The sequence below is a fragment of the Bufo bufo genome, chromosome 5 (assembly GCF_905171765.1).
Source record: "Bufo bufo chromosome 5, aBufBuf1.1, whole genome shotgun sequence".
Classification (NCBI taxonomy): domain Eukaryota; kingdom Metazoa; phylum Chordata; class Amphibia; order Anura; family Bufonidae; genus Bufo; species Bufo bufo.
The window spans coordinates 198,500,849-198,513,488 of NC_053393.1; the positions used below are offsets into that span (position 1 = coordinate 198,500,849).

At 46.1% G+C, this 12,640-nt stretch overlaps 1 long non-coding RNA gene across 1 annotated transcript; it reads right to left on the bottom strand.

Moving 5' to 3' along the window:
- Nucleotides 1-422: 422 nt before the first annotated feature.
- Nucleotides 423-9,714, bottom strand: LOC121001391. The gene is made up of 4 exons (XR_005779044.1): nt 9,701-9,714; nt 6,956-6,960; nt 3,335-3,340; nt 423-611 (listed from the first exon to the last, which is right to left on the bottom strand). It is a non-coding gene; the product is annotated as an uncharacterized LOC121001391 (long non-coding RNA).
- Nucleotides 9,715-12,640: the final 2,926 nt, after the last annotated feature.

A 12,640-nucleotide genomic window follows, 5' to 3' on the forward strand; every position in this document is an offset into this window, starting at 1 on the left:
GCTTTAACCCCTTGTGAGCTGTCAGTATGGCTGAGGTCAGTGATAGCAGCAGTCACTGGTCTCACCATCTATAATTGTGTGACCTCTCCTTCCTGCACTCTGTATATAGTGATATGTGACCCCCACCACTGCATATAGAGATCCGTGACCCCCTGTACACAGTGATCCGTCCTAACAGTAGCCCACGAGTGCCACCGGAAGTCCGCTCCGGCCCCATTCACTTTAATGGGGACAGATCGGAGATGCAGCCGCAGCACGGCAAACATGCCAAGAGGCGGCCGGACAAAAAACGCAGCGTGCTTGGCATCAGTGAATGTGAATTGGGCCGGAGCGGACTTCCAACGGCACTCGTGGGCTAGCATTAGTACGGATCCGGCAGGGGAACAGCCTACCAGACCCTGCTAACGCTAGTGTGAAAGTAGCCTTAGGGTCCATTCACACGTCCGTAGTGTATTGCGGATCCGCAATACACCTGGCCGGCACCCCCATAGAAATGCCTATTCTTGTCCGCAATTGCGGACAAGAATAGGACATGTATTTTTTTCAGGAGCCGTGGACCGGAAGATCGCCGTCACCCTCCGGAAATGCGGATGCGGACAGCACGCTGTGTGCTGTCCGCATCCATTCTGTCCTCATAGAGAATGAATGGGTCCACACCCATTCCGCACAATTGCGGAACGGATGCGGACCACAATTGCGGACGTGTGAATGGAGCCTTAGTTGTGTGATGATAGACAGGATGCTCCTCTCTATGTGAGCAGATCGATTTGTACAAATTTATTCATCAGAGTTCTTGTGCAACAAAGATCTGTCCCCCACTCAAACAGCCCCCCTGTGACAGGCGCAGCACTATGAAGTGCCTTTTGCGCTGATATCTCTGACTTTTAGGCTACATGCACACGACCGTATGTGTTTTGCGGTCCACAAATTGCGGATCCGCAAAAAACAACGGATGACGTTCCGTATGGCATCCGTTTTTTTTGCGGATCCATTGTAATAATGCCTATCCTTGTCCGCAAAATAGAAAAAAATAGGACATGCACAATTTTTTTTGTGGAGCAACGGAACGGACATACTGATGCGGACAGCACGCGGTGTGCTGTCCGCGTTTTTTGCATTGAAATGACCCAGAAAAAACGGATCGGACACGGAAACAAAATACGGTCGTGTGCATGAGGCCTTAGTCTAACCAGACTGTCTATTACTGTGTAATTCCTCTAGCGCCATTCTATGGAGTTAACAGTAAGTTTAAAGAGCACACCAAATTCTTCAAATAACTTCTTTATTAACTTCAACTTTTCTTCACATACAGTATAACCAGGGCCGGTGCAAGGATTTTTGCCGCCCCCTCATGTCACTCACTCACTGACAGACACACACACACACACACACACTGACAGACAGACATGCACTCACTGAATGACGTACACAAAAACTCACTGACTGTCACGACCGCTACCCCAGCAGCAGTCGTGTCGCACCAGACGGAGGGGAAGGGGGACCCTTATCTACGGATGGGAATAGTATGGCCACCCCTGACTAACCCTAAGCTGGCACCTGTCTGCCCTGATACCCTAGACGGGGTGTGAACCCGTGCGGCGAGCAGGATGCCTAAAACCTTCAGTCACCCTAACAAGCCTAGAGTGGGGAAAGGCCGATGGGAGCACTAGTCACCATCACTCATGTCTAGGAGAACAGCAGGGGAAGACAGCAACAAACAAACTATATCAGAGATAGACTTATCCAGTCACGAGCAGAGAAGGCGATCCCAATCACGACAGTCCACGCCGGACAAGAGCTCCACAGCAACACCATCAAACGATCTCCTTCAAAGGTCAGAATAGAACTGGAAGTAAGGACTATATCTGGCAATGACTGCAAGTGAAAGTGAAACTAATATAGTAGCTGGGAGTGGCAGACAGGACTCACCTGAGAAGGATGCCTACAAACTCCCAGTCAGGACAAAAAGGTTCACAAGGCAAAACCCAGATGACATACCCTGAACCACGGAGCAAACTCACAAGCTATCGCGAGTAGCAAGTCGCTGCGACCTTCTCCTCCCAGACCTGTCTGGATCAGTCACAGTCGTGACAGTACCCCCCTTTCTACGAGGGGCCCCTGGACCCTCAAGACCAGGCCTCTCCGGATGGGAGCTATGAAAAGCCCGAATGAGTCTGTCCGCTTTTATCTCTGATGCTGGAACCCACATTCTCTCTTCGGAACCATAACCTTTCCAGTGCACCAGGTACTGAAGAGAGCGGCGAACATATCGTGAATCAACAATCTTTTCTACCTGAAACTCAAGACTGCCATCAACAACCACCGGTGGAGGCGGTAGTGGCAATGGTTCAGGAGGTTCTACATATCTCTTAAGCAGAGATCTGTGGAAGACATTATGGATCCTTAGAGTCTGAGGTAGCTCCAGACGAAAAGCCACCGGGTTAATGATCTTAATTACCCTATAAGGACCAATAAATCTCGGACCTAATTTCCACGAGGGAACCTTCAACTTGATATTTCTGGTAGACAACCACACCAAGTCATTCACCCCAAGGTCCGGACCTTCAGAGCGCTTCCTATCAGCCGCACGTTCTTGACGACGATTATTAATGGCAAACTCGGCTAACGGTAAATAAAATGACCATTCTTCCTGATTTTCGGAAACAAAGCATCTCAAATATGTCTCTAGGTTTTGATTGGTACGTTCAGTCTGACCGTTGGACTGTGGATGGAAAGATGAAGAAAACGACAGATGAACCCCTAAACGAGAACAAAAAGCTTTCCAAAATTTAGAAACGAATTGGGTACCACGATCCGAAACAATATCGGAAGGGACCCCGTGAAGCTTCACGATGTGGTCAATAAAAACCTGAGCCAGTGTGTTAGCATTACGCAATGCGGCAAGAGCAATAAAGTGCACCATTTTACTGAATCTGTCAACAACTACAAGAATAACAGTCTTCCCCGCTGATACTGGTAGATCCGTAATGAAATCCATTGACAGGTGCGTCCAAGGCCTGTTGGGGATGGCCAGAGGTAAAAGACGCCCTGCCGGACGAGTATGATCTACCTTAGAACGAGCACAGGTAGCACATGCAGACACAAAATTCAACACCTCCTGGCGCCACTTAGGCCACCAGAACCGACGAGACACTAATTCAGAGGTTGCCCTACTACCTGGGTGTCCTGCCAGTGTGGAGTTATGGTGTTCTTTTAGTATCTCCAGGTGTAAATTTTCTGCCACAAACAGTTTACCCGAGGGGCAGGAGGCCGGGGCGTCCCCCTGAGCTTCCAACACCCTCCCCTCCAAACCTGAGTGTAATGCAGAGACCACCACCCCCTTTTGCAAAATGGGCTCTGGTACCTCAACATCACCCCCTCCAGGAAAACTTCGAGACAATGCATCTGCCTTAGTATTTTTTGCCCCCGGGCGATAGGTTATTACAAAATTAAACCTAGTAAAAAATAACGACAACCGATCCTGTCTAGGGGTGAGACGTTTAGCAGACTCCAGATATAATACGTTTTTGTGATCAGTAATCACCGTGACGGGATGAACCGCCCCCTCCAAAAAATGACGCCACTCCTCAAAAGCCAACTTAATAGCCAAAAGTTCCCTGTTGCCAATATCATAGTTCCTTTCTGCAGTAGACAATTTCTTGGAAAAGAAAGCACACGGACGCCATTCGCCAGGGGACGGGCCCTGAGATAGTACCGCTCCCACCCCCACCTCTGATGCGTCAACCTCTACAATAAAAGGAAGCAAGACATCTGGCTGTACGAGAATAGGGGCCGAGGTGAATCTCTCCTTCAGAGATGCAAAGGCAGTTTTGGCTGCATGTGACCATTTGGAAAAATCGGATCCCTTTCGGGTCATGTCCGTCAGTGGTTTGACCACCAAGGAATAGTTTTTTATAAACTTTCTATAAAAATTGGCAAACCCCAGGAAGCGTTGCAATGCCTTCAGGTTCTCAGGCAGATCCCAGTCTATAATCGCCCAGACTTTCTCTGGATCCATGCGGAAACCTGAATCTGACAACACATACCCCAGAAATGGCAGTTCTTTTACGGCGAACACACATTTTTCTAACTTAGCAAACAATTTGTTGGCCCTTAATATCTGCAGCACTTGTCTCACATGGATCTTATGTGTATCCAGATCCGGGGAATAGACCAGGATGTCATCAAGATATATCACAACAAATCTCCCGATAAGGTGACTAAAAATATCGTTGACAAAATGTTGGAATACCGCAGGCGCATTAGTAAGACCAAATGGCATGACCAGATTTTCATAATGCCCTTCCGGAGTATTAAAAGCCGTCTTCCACTCATCCCCCTCTTTGATGCGAACCAGGTTATAGGCTCCTCTGAGATCCATTTTGGAGAACCATTTAGCACCAGCAACCTGATTAAAGAGGTCGGGAATGAGAGGAAGAGGATAGGGATCTCGGATAGTTATCCGGTTTAATTCCCGGAAATCCAGGCAAGGACGTAGGCCCCCATCTTTCTTTTTAACGAAAAAGAATCCTGCAGCCACAGGTGAAGAAGAGGGTCTGATGTGTCCCTTAGCCAAACTCTCAGAAATATAATCTTTCATAGCCTTCCTCTCCGGGCCGGAAAGATTGTATAACCGGGTTTTAGGTAGTTTGGCCCCAGGTAGTAGATTAATCGGGCAATCATATGGACGATGAGGTGGTAACCCCTGACAACCCTTCTCAGAGAACACATCCATAAAATCTGACAGAAAGGCAGGTAAAGATGTTACAGAGAGTGTAGAGCACCTACTACTCAAGCAGTTGTCCTTACAATGTTCACTCCACTCCACAATCTCCCCGGCCTGCCAATCCACCACTGGATTGTGAGTCACCAGCCAGGGAAGCCCCAATACCATAGGAGCCGGAAGACCGTCCAGGACATAACACGAGATATGTTCTTTATGGAGGTCCCCTACCTGCAGATGGATATTATGAATGATCTGAGTTAACTCTTTCTGAGTAAGAGGGGAGGAGTCGATGGCAAAAACAGGAATAGTTCTGCGTATCAGTTCTGGAGTAAAACCCAGAGCCTGAGCAAACCGTGAATCCACCAAGTTGACCCCCGCCCCACTGTCCAAAAAGACGGAACAGATCTCAGTCTTATTGCCCGCCTCAACGGTAGCGGACAACAAAAACTGAGACATGCGTATGGAGGAAACGAATACGCCCAGACTGTTATCCTCCGCACAATCTGGGGACTCTAGTTTTCCCGGCGGCTCCTTTGTTTGTGGTCTCTTGGGTTCCCCACAACGAAAACAAACCTCTGACCTACAGCGGAACTTAGGAGGATTCACCCGTCTAGTGGCGCCCCCTATTTGCATTGGTTCGACTGGATCATAACAAACCGATCCCTGCCCTATAGAGGCCTCCGTAAAATTTAATAGTCTCTCCCTGAGTCGTCTGTCGATTCTTATGGACAGAGACATAGCAGCCTCCAGAGACCCAGGGACCTCGTATACCGCCAGCGCGTCTTTTAATTTTTCAGACAACCCCTGGCAGAACTGACTCCTAAGGGCCGAGTCGTTCCATAACGTATCAGTAGCCCACCTACGGAATTCGGAACAATATAGTTCAGCAGACCGGTTCTCTTGCCGAAGTCTACGTAGCTTAGACTCAGCCAGTGAGACCCTGTCCGGGTCATCATATACGAGACCCAGGGCTTCAAAAAACTCCTCCACTGATCGTAAGGCCAGAGAGTCTGATGGTAGGGAGAAAGCCCAAGCCTGCGGATCTCCTTGCAGGAGAGAAATTACAATACCCACCCGTTGTTCCTCACCGCCGGAGGATCTAGGGCGTAACCTGAAGAACAATTTGCAAGCTTCTCTGAAGGTTACAAATTGGTCTCTCCCTCCTGAGAACCTATCAGGTAAAGCCACTTTTGGCTCAGGAGTACCTTGGTTTCCCGTAGCAACGGTGGAACCCAAGGATGGCTGCTGCTGCTGCAGCGCTGTTGCTTTTAATCCTGCCACTTCAAGGGATAATCCCTGTAATTGTTTCGCCAAAACCGTAACCGGATCCATAGTGGAACAGAAAAATACAAAGCAAAACAGCAAGCAAAAAAAAAAAAAAGAAATGTCACTTTTTTTTTTTTTCTTTTTTAAAAGGCCAGATATACTGTCACGACCGCTACCCCAGCAGCAGTCGTGTCGCACCAGACGGAGGGGAAGGGGGACCCTTATCTACGGATGGGAATAGTATGGCCACCCCTGACTAACCCTAAGCTGGCACCTGTCTGCCCTGATACCCTAGACGGGGTGTGAACCCGTGCGGCGAGCAGGATGCCTAAAACCTTCAGTCACCCTAACAAGCCTAGAGTGGGGAAAGGCCGATGGGAGCACTAGTCACCATCACTCATGTCTAGGAGAACAGCAGGGGAAGACAGCAATAAACAAACTATATCAGAGATCGACTTATCCAGTCACGAGCAGAGAAGGCGATCCCAATCACGACAGTCCACTCCGGACAAGAGCTCCACAGCAACACCATCAAACGATCTCCTTCGAGGGTCAGAATAGAACTGGAAGTAAGGACTATATCTGGCAATGACTGCAAGTGAAAGTGAAACTAATATAGTAGCTGGGAGTGGCAGACAGGACTCACCTGAGAAGGATGCCTACAAACTCCCAGTCAGGACAAAAAGGTTCACAAGGCAAAACCCAGATGACATACCCTGAACCACGGAGCAAACTCACAAGCTATCGCGAGTAGCAAGTCGCTGCGACCTTCTCCTCCCAGACCTGTCTGGATCAGTCACAGTCGTGACACTGACAGACACACATACACTCACTGACAGACACACACATACACTCACTGACAGACAGACACTCACTTACTGACAGACATACACCTACCCACTGAAACACACACACACGGAAACTCACTGACAGACACTCACTCACTGGCAGACAAACACACACACATACTCACTGATAAACACACAGACACTGACCGACAGACATCCACACTCACTGACATACACTCACTCACTGACATACACACACAGACATACTCACTGTGTGACACAGCAGAAAAAACAGAAAGCATAGTGTTAATCTGTTGTTGCTGGGCAAAAGTCTAGACCAATCACAGCCAGCTTCTCACACAGCAGGAGTTTTCACCAATCACAGCCAGCCTCACACACAGCCTGTCAGGGAATTCCACTAGCAGGAGCTGCTAGAATCATTATTCACCAGAGACAGGAGCTGAAGAGACATTCACTCCACTGAGAGCTGTGTTTTTATGGAAGCAAGAGAGGCAAAAATAGGTATTTAAAACAGTTATATAATGTTCCTGTTGTTAGTATTGTGATTGGAACTGTATACTGAACTAGAGATATGTGTGTTTACTTACAGTTCCACCAATTGCAAATACAATTGCAAACTACAAAGTTCACAATCCAAATTCCATATTACAATCCAAATTGCATACAACCATATCAGATCATATTCAACCTATCTGCAAATAGTTACTGCAAACTGCGACCAAATTCAGCAAGTAGAACTATTAGTTAGACCTTAGATATACCTCTCAGAGAGATCATAAAGTGCTTAAATAACTTAAAGTGAGAGTACAGATACTGAAGAGAGAAATATATCCTCCTCAGTCCTCCCAGCGCTGGAGGACTGAGGAGCTGCACCACACTGGATTCCAGGGAGGTAAGTGTTTGACTGAGTGAGTGTCTGCCTGTGTATTTATGTCAGTGAGTGAGTGTATGTATGTCTGTCTTTCTGTCAGTAAATGTATGTGTGTCTGTCATTGAGTGTCTGTGTGTGTATGTCAGTGAGTGAGTGTATGTCAGTGAGTGTGGATGTCTGTCGGTCAGTGTCTGTGTGTTTATCAGTGAGTATAAACACACAGTTTTTGAGTGAGTGTCTGTCAGTGAGTTTCCGTGTGTGTGTGTTTCAGTGGGTAGGTGTATGTCAGTGAGTGTCTGTCAGTGAGTGTATGTGTGTCCAACAACAGTTTGGTGAAGAACAATGCATTTTCCAGCACGATGGAGCACCGTGCCATAAGGCAAACGTGATAACTAAGTGGCTCGGGGACCAAAACGTTGACATTTTAGGTCCATGGCCTGGAAACTCCCCAGATCTTAATCCCATTGAGAACTTGTGGTCAATCCTCAAGAGGCGGGTGGACAAACAAAAACCCACTAATTCTGACAAACTCCAAGAAGTGATTATGAAAGAATGGGTTGCTATCAGTCAGGAATTGGCCCAGAAGTTGATTGAGAGCATGCCCAGTCGAATTGCAGAGGTCCTGAAAAAGAAGGGCCAACACTGCAAATACTGACTCTTTGCATAAATGTCATGTAATTGTCGATAAAAGCCTTTGAAGCGTATGAAGTGCGTGTAATTATATTTCACTACATCACAGAAACAACTGAAACAAAGATCTAAAAGCAGTTTAGCAGCAAACTTTGTGAAAACTAATATTTGTGTCATTCTCAAAACTTTTGGCCACGACTGTACATAGCCTAGGGATATTCCCATCACAAACATTTATCGCAGGATGTACCATAAATATTTGATAAATTAGAGGCCCTCCGACCCTAAATTAAAGTCGTAAATTTTGTGCCAATTAACTTGCCCCTTTTGTGACACAGCAAATCTTCTTTATTTACTAGTCATAGAGTTAACATTTTTGGTTACCCACAGCCACCTCTAGGGGGAGATTACTATGTACAGACTAGTGAAGCAGTGACGCCCCCCCTAAAGGTGGCAGTGGGCAGCAGTGATGAGCAGTATTGACATGTGACGATTGTGCAGTGGATAACAATACAATATTTTTAGGTGACACATCTTATAAATATATATTGAAAATCATGTGAGGCAAAGCTAGTGTGGTTAATACATGTGTAATAAAAATCAGGCTAATGTCTCATCTTCCTGCCTTGATCCTGAATGATTTTACATGCTTTACTTTATAATCAGATACGTTTCTTTCTGAGTACATGTGATCCATATAGCAGGTCTGGACATAGCTGATGTCAGTTTTCATTGGCACAGAACAGATGATTTGGAATATGTGTCATCGGGGGTGCAATATTTTGGAAAGAAAAAAAAGAGATCAATTAGTCGGAGTCACTGTCAGATGTCATTTTGCTCAGTCAGGCATGACTGCACATAATCCTGCTGACATGTTACTGGGCAATTCCAAGTGGTATTGGATTTCTTTCATGTATTGAAAATCCACAGACAGAATAGTAGAAAATAAAAGGCATATCCTGTTACCTAATGATGTTCCCTGCTGTAGATCTCCCTTTTTAAAGATATTATTGACTTGGAAAGCCATTGAAATAATGACCTTAGATGCATATGCCTGAAGGGACGAACTGTGCACTGTAGACAGTAACTCTATAAGGTAAATGGAACATACTATGAAATGTATGGATGAAAACTGGAGACCGCATTGTTTACGGTACTGAGATATAATAGGAAATAGGTCAGTGACTTGGTAACCATGGTTACTATTGTTGAAAAAGTGAAACTGGCACCTTTGGTTATTTACGTGTTCAGTGCTTACCCCCTGTACATTATAAAAGAGGGGAAAAGACCCCAGCCCAGAAAACTATAATCAATGAAACACTGCACCCTTGTATATCATGGATGTGATATATACAGTAATATGTAATATTTTTTATTTGGTTACTGCATCTGATCAACACATTAGGTCCACACCTATTTATCAAGACCAGAGTGTGCTTCTTTATGATGGAGGAAATGCTTTGTCATAAATTAAATGTCTCCTCCGGTGGTCTCTGTGCCAGACTGAAATCTACAGGAGCTCGGGGCTGAAGTAGACTGCAGCCATTATTTACCCAAGTTTCTGGAGTAAATAATGAAAATGTGCCCTCACCACGCCCCCTTTTTGGAAACCTGGCAAGGGTAAAGTAAAAATGCCAGTTGCAACAAAAAAAGTCACAGAGGCCAGAGGAAGCCCAGTCTTGTGCAAAAGGCTTTTTCCTACATCAGTGGTGCCCAACCATTTTTTGTCTGGGGGGCCGCACTAGACATGGTACAAATTTTGCGGGCCAGAACCAGGTAGCTTTGCCAGAAAGAAATGCAAACACTGTGAAGGGGCACGTGCGAGCATTACTACCGTGAAGATGCAAATATCTTGGCATTTTTTCTGTGAAGAGGCACATCTGGACATTTTTACCATGAAGGGGGCACGTGTGAGCATTACTACTGTGAAGAGGACACATATCTGAGCATTACGACAGTGAAGAGGTCACATGTGAGCATTATTACTGTGAAGGGAGCACATATGAGCATTACTACCGTGAAGAGGGAACATGTGAGCATTACTACTGTGAAGAGGGAACATGTGAGCATTACTACTGTGAAGAGGGAACATGTGAGCATTACTACTGTGAAGGGAGCACATGTGAGCATTACTACCGTGAAGAGGGAACATGTGAGCATTACTACTGTGAAGAGGGAACATGTGAGCATTACTACTGTGAAGAGGGAACATGTGAGCATTACTACTGTGAAGAGGGAACATGTGAGCATTACTACTGTGAAGGGAGCACATGTGAGCATTACTACCGTGAAGAGGGAACATGTGAGCATTACTACTGTGAAGAGGGAACATGTGAGCATTACTACTGTGAAGAGGGAACATGTGAGCATTACTACCGTGAAGGGGCACGTGCGAGCATTACTACCGTGAAGAGGCAAATATCTGGGCATTTTTTCTGTGATGGGGCACATCTGGACATTTTTACCATGAAGGGGGCACGTGTGAGCATTACTACTGTGAAGAGGACACATATCTGAGCGTTACGACAGTGAAGAGGTCACATGTGAGCATTACTACTGTGAAGAGGGAACATGTGAGCATTACTACTGTGAAGGGGCACGTGCGAGCATTACTACCGTGAAGAGGCAAATATCTGGGCATTTTTTCTGTGATGGGGCACATCTGGACATTTTTACCATGAAGGGGGCACGTGTGAGCATTACTACTGTGAAGAGGACACATATCTGAGCATTATGACAGTGAAGAGGTCACATGTGAGCATTACTACTGTGAAGAGGGAACATGTGAGCATTACTACTGTGAAGAGGGAACATGTGAGCATTACTACTGTGAAGAGGGAACATGTGAGCATTACTACTGTGAAGAGGACACATATCTGAGCATTACGACAGTGAAGAGGTCACATGTGAGCATTACTACTGTGAAGAGGGAACATGTGAGCATTACTACTGTGAAGGGGCACGTGCGAGCATTACTACCGTGAAGAGGCAAATATCTGGGCATTTTTTCTGTGATGGAGCACATCTGGACATTTTTACCATGAAGGGGGCACGTGTGAGCATTACTACTGTGAAGAGGACACATATCTGAGCGTTACGACAGTGAAGAGGTCACATGTGAGCATTACTACTGTGAAGAGGGAACATGTGAGCATTACTACTGTGAAGGGGCACGTGCGAGCATTACTACCGTGAAGAGGCAAATATCTGGGCATTTTTTCTGTGATGGGGCACATCTGGACATTTTTACCATGAAGGGGGCACGTGTGAGCATTACTACTGTGAAGAGGACACATATCTGAGCATTATGACAGTGAAGAGGTCACATGTGAGCATTACTACTGTGAAGAGGGAACATGTGAGCATTACTACTGTGAAGAGGGAACATGTGAGCAATTCTACTGTGAAGAGGGAACATGTGAGCATTACTACTGTGAAGAGGACACATATCTGAGCATTATGACAGTGAAGAGGTCACATGTGAGCATTACTACTGTGAAGAGGGAACATGTGAGCATTACTACTGTGAAGAGGGAACATGTGAGCATTACTACTGTGAAGAGGGAACATGTGAGCATTACTACTGTGAAGAGGACACATATCTGAGCATTACGACAGTGAAGCGGTCACATGTGAGCATTACTACTGTGAAGAGGGAACATGTGAGCATTACTACTGTGAAGGGGCACGTGCGAGCATTACTACCGTGAAGAGGCAAATATCTGGGCATTTTTTCTGTGATGGGGCACATCTGGACATTTTTACCATGAAGGGGGCACGTGTGAGCATTACTACTGTGAAGAGGACACATATCTGAGCGTTACGACAGTGAAGAGGTCACATGTGAGCATTACTACTGTGAAGAGGGAACATGTGAGCATTACTACTGTGAAGGGGCACGTGCGAGCATTACTACCGTGAAGAGGCAAATATCTGGGCATTTTTTCTGTGATGGGGCACATCTGGACATTTTTACCATGAAGGGGGCACGTGTGAGCATTACTACTGTGAAGAGGACACATATCTGAGCATTATGACAGTGAAGAGGTCACATGTGAGCATTACTACTGTGAAGAGGGAACATGTGAGCATTACTACTGTGAAGAGGGAACATGTGAGCAATTCTACTGTGAAGAGGGAACATGTGAGCATTACTACTGTGAAGAGGACACATATCTGAGCATTACGACAGTGAAGAGGTCACATGTGAGCATTATTACTGTGAAGGGAGCACATGTGAGCATTACTACTGTGAAGAGGGAACATGTGAGCATTACTACTGTGAAGTGGGCACATATGTGCACATAGCAAGACTAAGGCCTCTTTCACATGGGCGTC